This window comes from Cherax quadricarinatus, unplaced genomic scaffold, assembly GCF_038502225.1.
Source record: "Cherax quadricarinatus isolate ZL_2023a unplaced genomic scaffold, ASM3850222v1 Contig150, whole genome shotgun sequence".
NCBI lineage: Eukaryota > Metazoa > Arthropoda > Malacostraca > Decapoda > Parastacidae > Cherax > Cherax quadricarinatus.
The window spans coordinates 67,804-87,390 of NW_027195176.1; the positions used below are offsets into that span (position 1 = coordinate 67,804).

A 19,587-nucleotide genomic window follows, 5' to 3' on the forward strand; every position below is an offset into this window, starting at 1 on the left:
TTTCATGTGAAAAAAATTGTTTTTTATACTTTTGGGTGTCTGGAACAGATTAATTGGATTTCCATTATTTCTTGTGGGGAAAATTAATTTGACTAAAGACAAGCTCTCTGGAATGGATTAATATCGTTGGTCAAGGGTCCACTGTACATGATGTAAAAAGCAACAAAAAAAAAAAAAAAAAAAAAAAATGAGAAGTTGAAGAATGAGAAACATGTACAATATGTGGGGATCTTTACAGATACCCAGATGTTGAAGAATAGGAACCTTTATAGATGCTCAGATGTTGAAGAATAAGGACCTTTATAGATACCCAGATGCTGAAGAATAAGGACCCTTTATAGATACCCAGATGTTGAAGAATAAGGACCTTTATAGATACCCGGATGCTGAAGAATAAGGACCTTTATAGACACCCAGATGTTGATGAATAAGGACCTTTATAGATACCCAGATGCTGAAGAATAAGGACCTTTATAGATACCCGGATGTTGATGAATAAGGACCTTTATAGATACCCAGATGCTGAAGAATAAGGACCTTTATAGACACCCAGATGTTGATGAATAAGGACCTTTATAGATACCCAGATGCTGAAGAATAAGGACCTTTATAGATACCCAGAAGTTGAAGAATAGGTACCTTTATATACAGTAGGGCCCTACTTATACAGCAGGTTAGGTTCCAGGTTGCTGCTGGAAAGCAGAACGCCATTTTTTCCCACTTATAAATGCATATAAATGCCAGATAACAAGTTTACACTAACATATATTAAGTTAGCAATAGAACTAGGCATTAAAAAGTAAAATACACACACAGTACACTCATTCTTTACTTCAAAATATTAGTAGTCTTAATGTAGGGCAAAAGGTAAGTAGCATTTACAGTAAGAAGTCAGGTGTGGTAACTCTCATGGCCACCACACCCACACATACTATACTACAATGCTTAAAGCTCCCTAAAGCAATAAAATGCACATACAGTACACTCAATATTTACCTTAAAATAGGGTTGACCGTTGCAACCCCAAATCCTGAGGTGTCTCGTGGTGTTGCAAAACATTTGAAAAAAAAAAAAAATTTTTTCTTATGAAATAATAGAGAATTTTTCCCCATAGTAATTTGATTGAAAACTTATGAAATTACGCTCCTGCGAAGTTAGCGATCTTGGTGATATATAGGCATTGGCGATTTTGCAGATTTTGAGCCCTATTTTCAGCTAATTTCATTATTCCAGTCGACCAAACTCATAGCTATTTCTTTAGAACTCCATTTTGTTTATCAAGTGAGTACAAGAAACTGCCCATTTATTGATTTCAACTACCCAATAAAGTGGTCAGAAACTGGCAATTTGGCTAATTTCACGCAAATTAAAAAAGATGCTAATTTCAATATAAGGTCCAGAATTAACAATGCAGACATTCCTGGCACTAAAATAACATATCCTCTGTTCATCAGTCACGTCTCCAGGCCCCTCTTATATTGCTATTATATTACTATTTTGATTTTTTATTCACACAAAAAATGGAAGATTTACTGTTATGCAGATTACCGCATTATTGTAAAAATGGTATAAATAATATCAGTGCACTAGTGAAAGAATATTCAATTTTCTAGTTGACATGTATTGGACATGTGGTGTGATTTGCTTACTCTTGAACATTGGTAAAAATCAAACATTTCTGCTACTTTGAGCTCAATTTCAAGGTTGTTTTCATTGTGAAACTAATCAAAATCATCTCTGCTTGTGTAACATGCTTTCCATTCTATCAAATGAGACCAAGAAAACAAGAATACAACCATAAATACCATACAAAAATACACCTCAAATTCGGCATTTTAATCCAAAAACATGGTCGGAGTTTTTTCTCATTAAGCACTACGTGCTGCAGGATTTTTTTTATACAGTGCACACTGACCACACATACCCATTCTCTCACAAGTGGGCCCACAAGCTTTCTCCTACTTGATTTGAAGCTGCTAGAATTATTGAGTATATATACATCCGAAACATTGGCTCGTCAGATGAACGTATACGGCCGAAACAGTCAGAATTAATGGTCTTAATGTAAGGTGAGAGGTGAAAAGTATTTATTTGTAGAAAGTTGAGTGGGAGGTATGGCATCCTGCCTCGCCACTTACACCTACTACAACAGTAAACTCCCTAGAGCGATAAAATACATATACAGTACACTCATTAACTGCCTTAAAATATTTGTAGTCTTAATGTAGTGTGAGAGGTGAGTTTTATTCGTAGTAAGTCAGGTTGGGAAGTATGGGTAGCCAGGAAGGGCAACCCTCACCACACCACCCCACCCACACGTAATGTAAACAAACCAGGCGAACACATTTGGTTTTCATCACTTGACACTGAGAACAAGTTGTTTCCACAGTAGTGTTCCTCCAGGGTAGTGTTATTCCAGGTAGAGTTCTTCCTGGGTAATGTTTCCCAAGGGTTGTTTTCCTCCAGGGTAGGGTTATTCCAGGGAACTGATCCTTCAGTTCCCTGGGGTAGTGTTCCTCCAGTGTAGTGTTCTTCCAGTGTAGTGTTCTACAAGGATAAGTGTTCTTTCTAGGTAGTGTTTCCCGAGGGTCGTATTCCTGGGGGGTAGTGTTCCTCCAAGGAAGTGTTCTTCCAGGGTAGTGTTCCTCCAAAGTAGTGTTCTTCCAGGGAAGTGCTCCTCCAGGGTAGTATTCCTCCAAGGTAGTGTTCCCCCAGGGTAGTGTTCCTCCAGGGTAGTGTTCCTCCAAGGTAGTGTTCTTCTAGGGTAGTGTTCCTCTAGGGTAGTGTTCCTTCAAGGTAGTGTTCCTCCAAAGTAGTGTTCTTTTGGGTATTATTTCTGCAGGGTAGCATTTTTCTAGAGGGTAGTGATCATCCAGGGTAGTTTTCCTCCAGGGTAGTTTTCCTCCAGGGCAGTGTTCCTGCAGTGTAGTGTTCCTCCAAGGCAGTGTTCTTTCAGGCTAATGTTCCTCCAGTGTAATGTTCCTCCAGGGTGTTGTTCTTCCAAGTTAGTATTTCCCGAGGATAGTGTTCCTCAAGGGCAGTGTTCCACCAGGGTAGTGTTCCTAAAGAGTAGTGTTCCAGCAGGGAAGTTTTCCACCAGGGCAGTGTTCCACCAGGGTAGTGTTATAAAAGGGCAGTGTTCCTCCAGGGTAGTGTTTCACCAAAGCAGTGCTCCTCCAGGGTGGTGTTCCTAGATGGTTGTGTTCCTCCAGGGTAGTGTTATACAAGGGCAGTGTTCCTCCAGGGCAGTGTTCCTCTTGGGTAGTGTTCCACCAGGACAGTGATCCACCAGTGCAGTGTTAGACCAGGGAAGTGTTCCACCAGGGTTGTGTTCCACCAGGGCAGTGTTCTTCAGGGCAGTGATCCTCTAGGGTTACCTGGAGTTTACCTGGAGAGGTTTCGGGGGTCAACGCCCCCACGGCCCGGTGGATCAGGGTCTGATTAACCAGGCTGTTACTGCTGGCTGCACGCAAGCTGTCATACGAACCACAGCCCGGTTGGTCAGGTACTGACTTTTGGTGCCTGTCCAGTGCCTTCTTGAAGACAGCCAGGGGTCTATTTGTAATCCCCCTTATGTATGCTGGGAGGCAATTGAACAGTCTTGGGCCCTGGACACTTACTGTGTTGTCTCCCAGTGTACTCATGGCACCCCTGCTTATCATCAAGGGAATGTTGCATCTCCTGCTGAGTCTTTTGCTTTCATATGGAGTGATTTTCGTGTGCAAGTTTGGTACCAATCCCTCCAGGACCTTCCAAGTGTATATTATTACGTATCTCTCACCTGCGTTCGAGGGAACACAGATCAAGGACCTTCAACCGTTCCCAGTAGTTTAGGTGCCTTATCGCACTTACGTGTGCCATGAAAGTTCTTTGTACACTCTCCACATTTGCAATGCCGCCAGCCTTGAAGGGGGCTGTTAGCGTACAGCAGTATTCCAGCCTAGAGAGCACAAGCAATTTGAAGAGAATCATGGGCTTGGCATCCCTAGTTTTGAAGGTTCTCATTATCCATCCTATCATTTTCCTAGTGGATAAGGTAGATACATTGTTTTGGTCTTTGAAGGCGAGATCCTCTGGCATTATCACTTGCAGGTCCTTCACATTACTTTTCCTCTCTATTGTATGGTTAGAATTTATTGTATACCCTGACAAATTTTTAATTTCTTCAAGGTTTCCATATCTGAGCAGTTGAAATTCCTCCTTGTTGAACTTCATATTGTTTTGAGTGGCCCATTCGAATATTTGGTTGATGTCCGCTTGGAGTCTCGCAGTGTCTTCGATGGAGGTCACTGCCATAGTGATCCAGGTGTCATCCGCAAAGGAAGACATGGAGCTATGGCTTACATCTCTGTCTATGTCAGAAATGAGGATGAGGAATAGAATGGGAGAGTGTACCATGCCTTGTGGAACAGAGCTTTTTACCATGGCTGCCTGGGACTTTACTCTGTTTACTATTACTCTGTGTTCTATTTGTCAGAAGTTGTAGATCCATCTACCAACTTTTCACATTATTCCTTTAACCCGCATTTTGTGTGCTATTACACCATGGTCACACTTGTCGAAATCTTTTGCAAAGTCTGTGTATACTACATCTGTATTTCGTTTATCCTCTACAGCATCCAGGACCTTGTCATAGTTGTCCAGTAGCTGGGACAGGCAGGAGCGACCTGCTCTAAACCCATATTGCCCTGGGTTGTGTAACTGATGGGTATCTAGGTGGTTGGCTATCTCAAAGATTTTTATGATATGGGATGTTAGTGCTATCTGTCTGTAGTACTTTGCAATTGCTTTACTGCCACCTTTGTGGAGTGAGGCTATGTTGTTTTTAGTGTGTGTGGAATGACCCCTGTGTCCATGCTCCTTCTCCATAAAATGCTGAAGGCACGCAATAGGGATTTCTTGCAATTCTTGATGAGCAAAGAGTTCCACGAGTCTGGGCCTGGGGCAGAGTGCATGGGCATGTCATTAATTGCCTCTTCAAAATCTTGTGGAGTAACAATAACATCCAAGAGTTTGGGGATGACCAAATTTTGGGTTTCGTTCATAAAGAATTCATTTGGATTGTCGACCCTTAGAGTGGGCAATGGATTTCTGAACACTTAGTCATATTAGGACTTTAGTATCTCACCCATTTCTTAGCTATCATCTGTGTATGTCCCATCCCGCTTAAGCAGAGGCCCAATACTGGATGTGTTTTCTCCTTAGATTTGGCATAAGATAAGAAGTATTTTTTTTTTTCAATTTCCTTTATGGCTTTTAGTTCTTCCTGTGATTCTTGCTTCTATAAGATTCCTTCAGCTTAAGTTTGATATTTGCAATTTCATTGACTAGTGCTTCCCTTTGTATTTCAGATATACTGACCCCACTCAGCAGCTCTGTGACTCTTCGCCTTCGTCTGTATAGGGAACATCTCTCTCTTTCTAGTTTACATCTTCTCTTTCTTTTTCTTAATAGAATGTGTCTTGAGTGTTAAACAAGGGTAGTGTTCGACAAGAGTAGTGTTCGTCCTGGGCAGTGTTCCTCCAGTTTAGTGTTCCTTCAGGGTAGTGTTCCACCAGGGTAGTGTTCCTCCAGGGCAATGATCCTCCAGGCTAGTGTACCTCCAATTCGGTATTCCTTGAGGGTAATGTTGCTCCAGGGTAGTGTTCCTCCAATTCAGTGTTTTTCTGGGGCAGTGTTCTTAGAGTGTGGTGTTACTCCATGGTAGTGTTGCTCCAGGGTAGTGTTTCTTCAAGGCAGTGATCAACCACAGTAGTGTTCCTCCAGGGTAGTGTTCCTTAAGAGCAGTGTTCCTCCAGGTAATGTTATTCCAAGGTAGTGTTTCCCAAGAGTTGCTTTCGTCCAGGATAGTGCTCTTCCAGGGTTGTGATCCTCCACGGTAGTGATCCTACCCAGGTGTTGTCTTATTCATCAGTATTGATACCCAGGAGTTGTACATGAGTCTTATTCATCGATATTGATACAAAGGTATTGTACATGAGTCTTATTCATCAATGTTGATACCCAGGCATTATACATGAGTCTTTCATCAATACTGATACCCAGGTGTTGTACACGAGTCTTATTCATCAATATTGATACCCAGGTGTTGTACATGAGTCTTATTCATCAATATTGATACCCAGGTGTTGTACATGAGTCTTATTCATCAATATTGATACCCAGGTGTTGTACATGAGTCTTATTCATCAATATTGATACCCAGGTGTTGTACATGAGTCTTATTCATCAATATTGATACCCAGGTGTTGTACATGAGTCTTATTCATCAATATTGATACCCAGGTGTTGTACATGAGTCTTATTCATCAATATTGATACCCAGGTGTTGTACATGAGTCTTATTCATCAATATTGATACCCAGGTGTTGTACATGAGTCTTATTCATCAATATTGATACCCAGGTGTTGTACATGAGTCTTATTCATCAATATTGATACCCAGGTGTTGTACATGAGTCTTATTCATCAATATTGATACCCAGGTGTTGTACATGAGTCTTATTCATCAATATTGATACCCAGGTGTTGTACATGAGTCTTATTCATCAATATTGATACCCAGGTGTTGTACATGAGTCTTATTCATCAGCAAGAACAACAGTATCAGCAGCAGCAACAACAACAACAGCAGCAGCAGCAACAACAGCACCAGCAACAACAACAACAACAACAACAACAACAACAACAGCAACAGTAACAACAGGAACAGTAACAGCAGCAACAGCAACAACAGCACCAGCAACAACAACAACAACAACAACAACAACAACAACAGTAACAGCAACAGTAACAGCAGCAACAGCAACAACAGCACCAGCAACAACAACAGCAACAACAACAGTAACAACAGTAACAGCAGCAACAGCAGCAACAGCATCAGCAACAACAACAACAGCAACGACAACAGTAACAACAGTAACAGCAGCAACAGCAGTAGCAACAGCTGGGTTTCCATTAAGCTCCTAACATCACAGTATATGTGCCATAATACACTATGGCTGATCATCAAGTGTTTAATGGATGTAGACTTGTCAAGGCTGTTAAGATCTGTGCCAGAAATGTCTTGTATAAGACATTTGTCTGGGGAACCCCAGACAAACCTGCCAGTATGAAGCTGGATCATTACTTAAAACATATAAATGTTCCAGTAACATCTAAAACCTTTGACAAAACACAAAAAGAGATAATTAACAAGAGTCCAGATGGATCAGAGTTTGATGTGTCACTGTTGTATCTTAGAATCAAACTCGCCTGTAAGCATTTAGCTCCATTCAGTGATCAAAAATGGTTCACTAAAGGTAACGTAATGGAGTATTACATTACTGCAATAAAGAACATGAGGAACAATGTTCTTCATGGTCAACTTGCAGTTACTGATGAAAAATATGAAGAAAGCTTAAAAAATATTCAGGAGTTCTTAACTGGTTGTCTTGAGACATCTGGAGAGAAGTATGGGAGAGACCAGGATGAAGTGAACAAGGAAGTCACACAGATGAATGATGTCCTGGATAAAATCACGACAGAGATTCTTGTAGCGAATGACATACTAATGTATTGTAGTGATGAGGTGAAGCATCATATGATTAATGAGAGTCGTGACAAACTTAAGGAGATCTTCCAAAGTATCAGTTATGTCAACCCGGTGTCTTTTATCACTAGTAACTTGAAACTTAAAGTAGACAAAATCTTTGTAGATATTGAGGTCAAACATGGACAACGTGGAGGTCAAGGTCAACATATAAGTTATCAACACCTTCTTAAACTTGTTCAGACTACACAGTACCATCATCTACATGCAGTGTCTCACAACAACAAGGTACATCTACTCCCCCACATATAATACTGGTTGAAGGTGTGGCTGGCAGTAGCAAGACTACTCTAGTGACTTTAGTAATAGATGAATGGACTCAGGGAGGCCAAGGTAATATTAGTGACTTAGATAATTACGAGCCTCTACTGTGGGTACAGTGCCGGGACCCAACAATGACCTGCTACAAGCAACTCCTGGACAGACTGATGCCAGAAGTTGCTATAAAATTCAAGGAAATTCTTCCAAAACTGATGAAGCTTAGCAAGATCTTAATTATAATTAACAGCCTTGATGAAGACAATGAAAGTTCTAGAACACTAGTCCAGAGTCTATTGCAAGAATTTAAGTACTGTTCGAATATTGCTTTTCTGTGCACTTCACAACCAGATAAAGTTGAGAACTTTAGGAGAACAATCCCTGCAGAGTATACTGTGCAACATGCAACACTACAGGGTATATCTAGGACAAATGTAATACAATTCGTGCGTCTGAACCACCAGGAAATAACCAAACAAACAGGGAATAACAGAAATACTGAAGAACTTTTAACAAAGGTGAAGAAGTTAGAAGTACTTCAAGAACACTTAAGACTACCAATGAATCTGATTCTTATGATATACATCTGGGACCAAGACCCTGACCAGCTAAACTTAACATCTGTCACTCACACGGAGCTATATTATAATATTCATCAACTGTGTAAACACAAGTTAATACAGAGGCTGACAAACGATCAAGATACAAAGAATATGTATGACAAGGATTTAACTGATAACATAAACACAATGTTGATGCATATATACAAGACATCACTGGAAACTCTTTCACGTGATCAGTTAAATTTTGAAGTAAGCACTGTAGATAAACTGGTAACAACCTACAAACAATTGTGTTTACCTTATAAAGAAGTGTTGTCAGCGTTCCTTTGTTTAAGACCAAGGGGGTGGCACAGCCATATACTACTCAGACCAACTAGAATGTATCACTAATACTTGCACAAGGGATGAACATGGGGAATATATAATAGCTAAATTCAAATCCAAATACCTACAAAAACCTCTCACATTGATAAACATCTACAGAGTTCCACAGTCAAACATTAGCCAATTTAGTCAAAACCTAGGAAGTATGATAACTGATGCACGCTTGAACAAAGATCACTTACTACTCTCAGGTGACTTCAATATAAATCTCCTGCAAGACCAGGACCCACACGTTACTGAATTCACAAACACAATGAGTAACTGTATGTTACTACCAACAGTAACAAAACCTACAAGAGTTACAGAGACTAGTGTTTCCCTACTTGACCACATCTGGACCAACACCATATCCCCTTTAAAATCAGGCATAATTACAGATAATACCACAGACCACTACCCTACGTTCCTCATAACAACTCTTGGTAAACTACCCCAAGACACTACTAAAGTCACCTTCAGACTTCACAATGAGGCAGCCATTAATAACTTCACAACAGCAATAGCAAACATAGATTGGCATACTGAGCTAGAAATCTATACAGATATTGACGAATGTATTAATAATTTTCTAAAAAAAAAAACAATACCTCTATAACAAGCACTGCCCTAAAAAAAACTAAACAGATGACAGCAAAGAGACTGAACAGTCCCTGGCTAACACCCAGCATTCTCAAATCCATAAATACAAAACACCGATATGAAAAACAGTACAGAATGGGTCACATAACCAGAGACCAAACAAAACGTTACTCGTCAATCCTAACCAGCCTGATAAGAAGGGCAAAAAAATTGTATTATGAGAACAGATTATCCAACTTACGAGGTGATATAAAAAAGACCTGGAAAACCCTATCAGAAATTCTGGGAACAAAAAAGATATCACGAAATAGCGAAATAAAATTAGCAAAATCAGATGAACCCCAACTCCCACCAACAGAAACAGCAAACAGACTCAATGATTTCTTCTCCACTATAGTACAAAACCTTGCCAATAAAATCCCAAGCTCAGATACCCCACCAAATGACTACCTCACCGGCAACTACCCGAACACACTGTTCCTAGCTCCGACTAACCCATACGAAGTCTCCCTTATTATCAACCACCCTTTATATACAAAAAAGTGTCACAAGTGCTATCACCAATCATTGCAACACTTTAACAAATCCATTGAATCCTCCACCTTCCCTACAGTACTCAAAATAGCAAGGGTCACCCCGATCCACAAAGGAGGAGACCAAACAGAGTTGAATAACTATAGGCCAATATCCAACTTACACCCTCTCTCAAAAATCTTCAAAAAATTAATTCATAAACGAATCTACTCCTACCTTATCTCCCAAAACATACTCAACCCCTGCCAATTTGGATTCAGGCCTAATAAAAATACTAATGATGCTATTATACACATGCTAGAACATATATACACTGCAATAGAGAAAAAAGAAGTCCCACTGGGGATCTTCATTGACTTACGTAAAGCTTTTGATACAGTTGACCATGACTTGCTCCACGTAAAATTGTCACACTATGGTATAAGAGGGCACTCCCTCAACTACCTCAAGTCATACCTCAGCAACAGAAGCCAATATGTGTACGCAAATGGGGCAAACTCTTCTGCGCAACCAATTACAGTTGGTGTCCCACAGGGAAGTGTCCTTGGCCCTCTTCTCTTTCTCCTATACATAAATGACCTTCCAAATGCTTCGCAATTACTCAAACCCACACTATTTGCAGATGACACTACATACGTCTTCTCTCACCCGAGCCCAGTCACGCTAGCTAATACAGTGGACCCCCGCATAACGATTACCTCCAAATGCGATCAATTATGTAAGTGTATTTATGTAAGTGCATTTGTACGTGTATGTTTGGGGGTCTGAAATGGACTAATCTACTTCACAATATTCCTTATGGGAATAAATTCGGTCAGTACTGGCACCTGAACATACTTATCGAGTGAAAAAATATCGTTAACCGGGGGTCCACTGTACTGTAAATACCGAATTACAGAAAATATCTACCTGGATGAGGACTAACAAACTTACACTAAACATTGACAAAACCTACTTCATTCAGTTTGGTAACAGAGCTACAGATGTCCCTCTTAACATAATGATAAACGGATCACCTATCACAAAACTAACAGAGGGAAAATTCTTAGGAATCCACCTTGATAATAGACTCAAATTTCATACACATATACAACAAATTTCTAAGAAAATTTCCAAGACTGTAGGCATACTATCGAAGATACGGTACTATGTTCCACAGTCAGCCCTCCTGGCCCTATATCACTCTCTTATTTACCCCTATCTCACCTATGGAATTTGTGCATGGGGCTCAACAACAATTAACCATCTCAGACCAAACAAAAGGCTGCAGTTAGAATGATAACAAATTCTCACTACAGGCAGCACACTCCACCAATATTCAATACACTAAACCTACTCACCATACAAAACATCCATACTTATTACTGCACCTATTACATACATAGAACACTTAACTCTGATATTAACCTTCCCCTCAAACATCTCCTTGCCAACCTCAACAGAACACATGACCATAACACAAGGCACAGATCACTCTTTGATATTCCTCGTGTCCATCTCACACTATGCAAAAACTCAATGCACATAAAAGGCCCTAAAATCTGGAATTCATTACCTGTAAATATAAAAGAAACACTACCTGTTTATAAATTCAAGTCTCTTCTCAAAGATCACTTACTCACCCAAAACCAAATAAATACTGAATAACTGAACCTTATAAATTGTATATCTTAAATGTTTCTCACAATTATATCACATAAATGTTAAACCTAAAACCGAATCTAACTATTATTTTTTAAATACACTACCTAACAGAATCCTTCATATGACTGAATGCAACCATATGACCTGTCTTTGTAATACTCACTTGTGCTTTATAGTTATCTGTTTACATTAATGTTTTATCACTGATTTCATCATTGCTTAGTTAATCTTAAGTTAATTTTAAGCCAGCCCGTAATGGCTTTGGCATGCTGCTCTTATCTGTATTTTTTTGTACCTCTGTATGTGTGCTCAAATTGGAAATAAATAAATAAATAAATAAATAAACATGGACGATGCTGGGGATCAAGGAGCGGTACTCAGCTCCTCACAAGGGAATACAAGACTACTTCGCTGCTTTCTATATTGTGAACAATCTTAACAACGCACAGTATTCTACACCTACACCTGCCTCAGTTACACCTGCCACACCTGTCAGTATCAGGGGACCATTAGAAGAGAGTATCAGGTCAGGTGTGGTAGACATGAACAAGTACCAGAATGTTCTGATACATGTGGCTGGGCTGCTGCACCTGGTACTAGACCAGGTACCTAAGACACCTGCACGGGAAGTGGTTCGTCTCCTACAAGAGTCTGGTATGAGACAACAACCAGTGTCTCGACCTCCTTGACAACACTAACATGTCTCCAGTAATTGTCAAATATCTGGCTTCTTCAATACTGAGAAAACAATTAAGGTTCGTGATAAACGTGTGAGAAGCTACCCTGCTCTCCTGCCACACCTCAGCTCCTGCAAGGTGGAGATTACTATCCTTGGTGACCTATCTGACCTGCCTGACCTGCTGGTTGCCCTCACCCACCACCACTGTACACACCTGGTACTGCACAACCACTACAGCCGTGTTGACTGTAGTAGTGGTGCAGCTACTGCAAGCCAACACGGCTTGCAGTAGCTGAGTCAGGGTGATTTTCATCCATAAAGGTTTGCAGTTCAACCCACTTTGCACGCATTTCCTTAATCTTTTTTTTTCAATTCCATACTAATTCTTGCCCTTTTTACCACAGGGATGCACTAGAAGCTTCCTTGGGGTCACCATGGACCCCAAGAAAGATACTAGTGACTTATTTTGCAGTTACAAGCACTAAAAACACTGGGATAATGTGAAATGTACTGAATGAATGCGTAGATGCGACCGCACTGGCTGGCTTGTAAACACTGGTGCTGAGGCCACACGTGGGACACGTCCCAGACGAATCACGTAAGGCGAGTTTTTTATTATCGTGAGGCGAGGCAAAATTTTTGCATTCAAATGCTTCATATGGCAGATTTAACGTAACGTGATGCGTTCGCAAGGCAGGGCTCCACTCTATGTATATTTTTTATTTTTTTTATTATCACACTGGCCGATTCCCACCAAGGCAGGGTGGCCCGAAAAAGAAAAACTTTCACCATCATTCACTCCATCACTGTCTTGCCAGAAGGGTGCATTACACAACAGTTTTTAAACTGCAACATTAACACCCCTCCTTCAGAGTGCAGGCACTGTACTTCCCATCTCCAGGACTCAAGTCCGGCTTGCCGGTTTCCCTGAATCCCTTCATAAATGTTACTTTGCTCACACTCCAACAGCACGTCAAGTATTAAAAACCATTTGTCTCCATTCACTCCTATCAAACACGCTCACACATGCCTGCTGGAAGTCCAAGCCCCTCGCACACAAAACCTCCTTTACCCCCTCCCTCCAACCTTTCCTAGGCCAACCCCTACCCCGCCTTCCTTCCACTACAGACTGATACACTCTTGAAGTCATTCTGTTTCGCTCCATTCTCTCTACATGTCCGAACCACCTCAACAACCCTTCCTCAGCCCTCTGGACAACAGTTTTGGTAATCCCGCACCTCCTCCTAACTTCCAAACTACGAATTCTCTGCATTATATTTACACAACACATTGCCCTCAGACATGACATCTCCACTGCCTACAGCCTTCTCCTCGCTGAAACATTCATCACCCACGCTTCACAACCATATAAGAGCGTTGGTAAAACTATACTCTCATACATTCCCCTCTTTGCCTCCAAGGACAAAGTTCTTTGTCTCCACAGACTCCTAAGTGCACCACTCACTCTTTTTCCCTCATCAATTCTATGATTCACCTCATCTTTCATAGACCCATCCGCTGACACGTCCACTCCCAAATATCTGAATACGTTCACCTCCTCCATACTCTCTCCCTCCAATCTGATATCCAATCTTTCATCACCTAATCTTTTTGTTATCCTCATAACCTTACTCTTTCCTGTATTCACCTTTAATTTTCTTCTTTTGCACACCCTACCAAATTCATCCACCAATCTCTGCAACTTCTCTTCAGAATCTCCCAAGAGCACAGTGTCATCAGCAAAGAGCAGCTGTGACAACTCCCACTTTGTGTGTGATTCTTTATCTTTTAACTCCACGCCTCTTGCCAAGACCCTCGCATTTACTTCTCTTACAACCCCATCTATAAATATATTAAACAACGACGGTGACATCACACATCCTTGTCTAAGGCCTACTTTTACTAGGAAAAAATTTCCCTCTTTCCTACATACTCTAACTTGAGCCTCACTATCCTCGTAAAAACTCTTCACTGCTTTGTATATATATATATATATATATATATATATATATATATATATATATATAGGACCCCACTTATATGGCTGGTTAGGTTCCAGGCTACCGCCGTAAAGCGGAAACCGCCATGAAGTGGAACACCCTTTTTTTCCACTTACAAATGCATACAAACACTAGATAACAAGTTTACACTAACATATATTAAGTTAGCAATAGAACCAGGCATCAAAAAACAATAAAAAAGTAAAATACCCACATAGTGCACTCATTACTTACCTTAAAATATTTATAGTCTTAATCAAGTAGTATTTATTGTAAGAAATCAAGTGTGGTATGTATGGTAGTCAGCCAGGCTACCATACCAGGCCACCCCACCCACACATACAATTCTATGATATTTAAGCATCCCAGAGCGATAAAATGTAGATACAGTTCACTCATTACTTACCTTAAAATATAGGGTGAGATGAGTAGTATTTATTGTAAAAAATCAAGTGTGGTATGTATGGTAGTCAGCCAGGCTACCATACCAGGCCAACCCACCTACACATAATATTCTATTACATTTAAGCATCCCAGAGCGATAAAATGTATATACAGTTCACTCATTACTTACCTTAAAATATTTGTAGTCTTAATGTAGGGTCAGGAGTAAGTAAATGAGATAAAACGAATAAATGAGAGAGAGAAAGAATGAGTGCATGAGAGTACAGGCGCAGAGTTATGTAAACAAACCAGGCGAAGGTAAGTTTTGTAAACAAAGTGTACACGTCTGGTTTGTGTACAAGTTACATTGTGTACAGGTTGTCTCTACATTGATATGGTAGAATAAATAAAGAAGAACACTCCCATTCTCATGTAACATCATTTTGAGAAGAAATGAAGCTCTGAGTGAAGGCAATGGAAATAAGGCACTCTGACTTTTTTGGGTTATCCTAGGTTCTCTACACATATGTTGTTATGTATGATAATCTATGTAACTGTATTTGTGTATACCTGAATAAACTTACTTACATACATACGAAAGGAATAATTTTCTACAGTTACCCCGAGTAACACATTCTCTCTTATAGGTTAGAGAAAATGTTATTCTTGGCGTCACTTGTACAAGTTATCTGGCTACCACATCTCATATTTATGTTTATTTATTCAATTGTAGGGTGTATTTATCATCTTTTTATGTTATGTATCGTGTTTATTATATAATTTTGAAAAAAATATCATGGATGGATTAATGAAAATGTGTATATTAACGTAATATACGACATTTAATGAGACTGGGTGATTATTATTATTATTATTATTACCATTTCTAATATGGCGTCACTTGTGCAAGTCGTCTGCTACCACATCTCACATTTATGTTTATTTATTCTATTGTGGGATGTATTTATCATCTTTTTATGTTATGTATCGTGTTTATTATATAATTTTGAAAAAATATCATAGATGGATTAATGAAAATGTGTATTTAACGTAATATACGACATTTAAATGAGACTCGATGATTATTATTATCATTACTAATATGACGTCTGGAGACATAAGACACTCTTACTGATTTTAATGTGTACCTGCATGCCAGCACAGTATGTAAGTTTATTTAAGTACAGGTATACATAAGTATAATTATCAGAGTATATATAAAATATGAAATAACTTTTAAAAACATTTGAAATTTTGGAGTTTCCAGACAAAATGGAGAGACTTAGTGCTTACTGAGCTCACAAAGAATGTAAACAAACAGGGTGGGGCGCGGTGACCGTATTAGAAAGTCAGGTGGGGGGAGCCGAATAGCGAGTTTTGGTCATAATTTGAAATGACCGTATTAGCGGAACACCGTAAAGTGAAACGCCATAAAGCAGGGCCCTGCTGTATATATAATATATATATATATATATATATATATATATATATATATATATATATATATATATATATATATATACATATATACAGTGGACCCCCGCATAGCGACCTTAATCCGTGCAAGAGGGCTGGCTGTTATGCGAAATGTTCGGTATGTGAATGAATTTTCCCCATAAGAAATAATGGAAATAAAATTAATCCGTGCAAGACACCCAAAAGTATGAAAAAATTTTTTTTTACCACATGAAATGTTAATTTTAGTACACACAAACTGAAAAAGGCATGCACAATTACATGACACTTACTTTTATTGAAGATCTGGTGATGATTGATGGGATGGGAGGAGGGGAGAGAGAGTGTTAGTGTTTAGAAGGGGAATCCCCTTCCATTAAGACTTGAGGTGTCGAGTCCTTTTCTGGGGTTACTTCCCTTCTTCTTTTAATGCCACTAGGACCAGCTTCAGAGTCACTGGACTTCTTTCGCACAACATATCTGTCCATAGTGGCCTGTACCTCTCGTTCCTTTATGATTTGTCTAAAGTGGTTCACAACATTGTCATTGTAACAGTCACCAGCACGGCTTGCAATAGCTGTGTGAGGGTGATTTTCATCAAAAAAGGTTTGCACTTCAAGCCATTTTGCACACATTTCCTTAATCTTTGAAGTAGGCAATTCCTTCAATTTCTCTCTCCCCTCCTTTGAACCAGTTTCCCCAGGTCTGGCCTCTTGCTCTTGAAGTTGATCTATCAGCTCATCAGTGGTTAGTTCTTCATTGTCCTCCTCCACCAACTCTTCCACATCCTCCCCACTAACCTCCAACCCCAAGGACTTCCCCAATGCCACAATTGATTCCTCAACTGGTATACTCCTCTCAGGGTTAGCCTCAAACCCTTCAAAATCCCTTTTGTCTACACATTCTGGCCACAGTTTCTTCCAAGCAGAGTTCAAGGTCTTCTTAGTCACTCCCTCCCAAGCCTTACCTATAAGGTTTATACAATTGAGGATATTAAAGTGATCTCTCCAAAACTCTCTTAGAGTCAGTTGAGTTTCTGAGGTCACTACAAAGCACCTTTCAAACAGAGCTTTTGTGTACAGTTTTTTGAAGTTTGCAATAACCTGCTGGTCCATGGGCTGCAGGAGAGGAGTGGTATTAGGAGGCAAAAACTTCACCTTAATGAAGCTCATGTCCCCATAAAGTCGCTCTGCCACGTCTGTAGGATGACCAGGGGCATTGTCTAACACCAGGAGGCACTTAAGTTCTAATTTCTTTTCAGTTAGGTAATCTTTGACATTGGGGGCAAATGCATGGTGTAACCAGTTATAGAAAAAGTCCCTAGTGACCCATGCCTTACTGTTTGATCTCCACAGCACACACAAATTATCCTTGAGGACATTCTTTTGCCTGAACGCTCTGGGAGTTTCAGAGTGATACACTAATAAAGGCTTAACTTTGCAATCACCACTAGCATTGGAACACATCAACAAAGTAAGCCTGTCTTTCATAGGCTTATGTCCTGGGAGTGCCTTTTCTTCCTGAGTAATGTAGGTCCTGCTTGGCATTTTCTTCCAAAACAGGCCTGTTTCATCACAATTAAACACTTGTTCAGGTTTCAGTCCTTCAGTTTCTATGTACTCCTTGAATTCCTGCACATATTTTTCAGCCGCTTTGTGGTCCAAACTGGCAGCCTCACCATGCCGTATCACACTATGTATGCCACTACGCTTCTTAAATCTTTCAAACCAACCTTTGCTGGCCTTAAATTCACTCACATCATCACTAGTTGCAGGCCTTTTTTTAATTAAATCCTCATGCAACTTCCTAGCCTTTTCGCTTATGATTGCTTGAGAGACGCTATCTCCTGCTAGCTGTTTTTCATTTATCCACACCAATAAGAGTCTCTCAACATCTTCCATCACTTGCGATCTTTGTTTCGAAAACACAGTTAAACCTTTGGCAAGAACAGCTTCCTTGATTGCCTTTCTGTTGCCCACAATAGTAGAGATGGTTGATTTGGGTTTCTTGTACAACCTGACCAGGTCGGTGATACGCACTCCACTTTCATACTTATCAATGATCTCTTTCTTCATTTCTATTGGAATTCTAACCCTTATTGCTGTAGGGTTGGAACTATTAGCTTTCTTGGGGCCCATGGTCACTTATTTTCCAGAAACAGCACCGAAAACACTGTAATAATACGAAATATTCCGATTGTATGCTTGAATGTTACCGCGGAGGCTGGCTGGTAAACAATGCCACCGGCGGAACATATGAGGCTGGCTCAGGCCGCACATTGGACGCGTCTCGGACGAAGGGCGCTGAGCGGGTTTTTGGGCGGTGTGCGAGGCAAAATTTTAGCGATCAAAGCGTCCGGTATGCGGATTGTCCGTTATGCAAGGTGTCCGGTATGCGGGGGTCCACTGTATATATATATATATATATATATATATATATATATATATATATATATATATATATATATATATATATATATATATATATATATATATATATATATATATATATATATATATATATATATATATATATATATATATATATATGCAAGGAATTCGCGAGAGCAGGCGAAATATACAAAAACACTGATCTCTGGCTGAAGGAGACTCGAACCTATGAACCTTAGGACAAGGTATGCAGTGCTTTACCAATCTACCCACACTGGACAATACCTTGGCGTGTAGCATGCGCTACACATTTGATCCAAGGCAGCCAGCTTTCAGGGAGAAGGTTTACAGCTTTTCATCTCATCCCCTGCATGCATCAGCCTTACTAGAGATTTGAACAATGCAAGGAATTCGCGAGAGCAGGCGAAATATACACAAACACTGATCTCTGGCTAAAGGAGACTCGAACCTATGAACCTTAGGACAAGGTACACAGTGCTTTACCAATCTACCCACACTGGACAATACCTTGGCGTGTAGCATGCGCTACACGTTTGATCCAAGGCAGCCAGCTTTCAGGGAGAAGGCTTACAGCTTTTCATCTCATCCCCTGCATGCATCAGCCTTACTAGAGATTTGAACAATGCAAGGAATTCGTGAGAGCAGGCGAAATATACACAAGCACCGATCTCTGGCTGAAGGACACTCGAACCTACAAACCTTAGGACAAGGTACGCAGTGCTTTACCAATCTACATACACTGGACAATACCTTGGCGTGTAGCATGTGCTACACGTTTGATCTAAGGCAGCCAGCTTTCAGGGAGAAGGCTTACAGCTTTTCATTTGATTGAACTTTGTAAAGAAAGGGGTTTAGTTATAGGTAATACATATTTTAAGAAAAAGAGGATAAATAAGTATACAAGATACGATGTAGGGCAAAATGACAGTAGTTTGTTGGATAATGTATTGGTAGATAAAAGACTGTTTAGTAGACTTCATGATGTACAAGTTTACAGAGGAGCCACAGATATATCAGATCACTTTTTAGTTGTAGCTGCACTGAGAGTAAAAGGTAGATGGGATGCAAGGAGAATAGAAGCATCAGGGAAGAGAGAAGTGAAGGC

At 40.0% G+C, this 19,587-nt stretch overlaps 1 protein-coding gene across 2 annotated transcripts in view; it reads right to left on the reverse strand.

Moving 5' to 3' along the window:
- Positions 1-19,587, reverse strand: part of LOC128698466 (cytochrome P450 2L1-like) — a 145,017-nt gene that overhangs the window by 54,717 nt on the left and 70,713 nt on the right. The gene's annotated exons all lie outside the window — the stretch shown is intronic.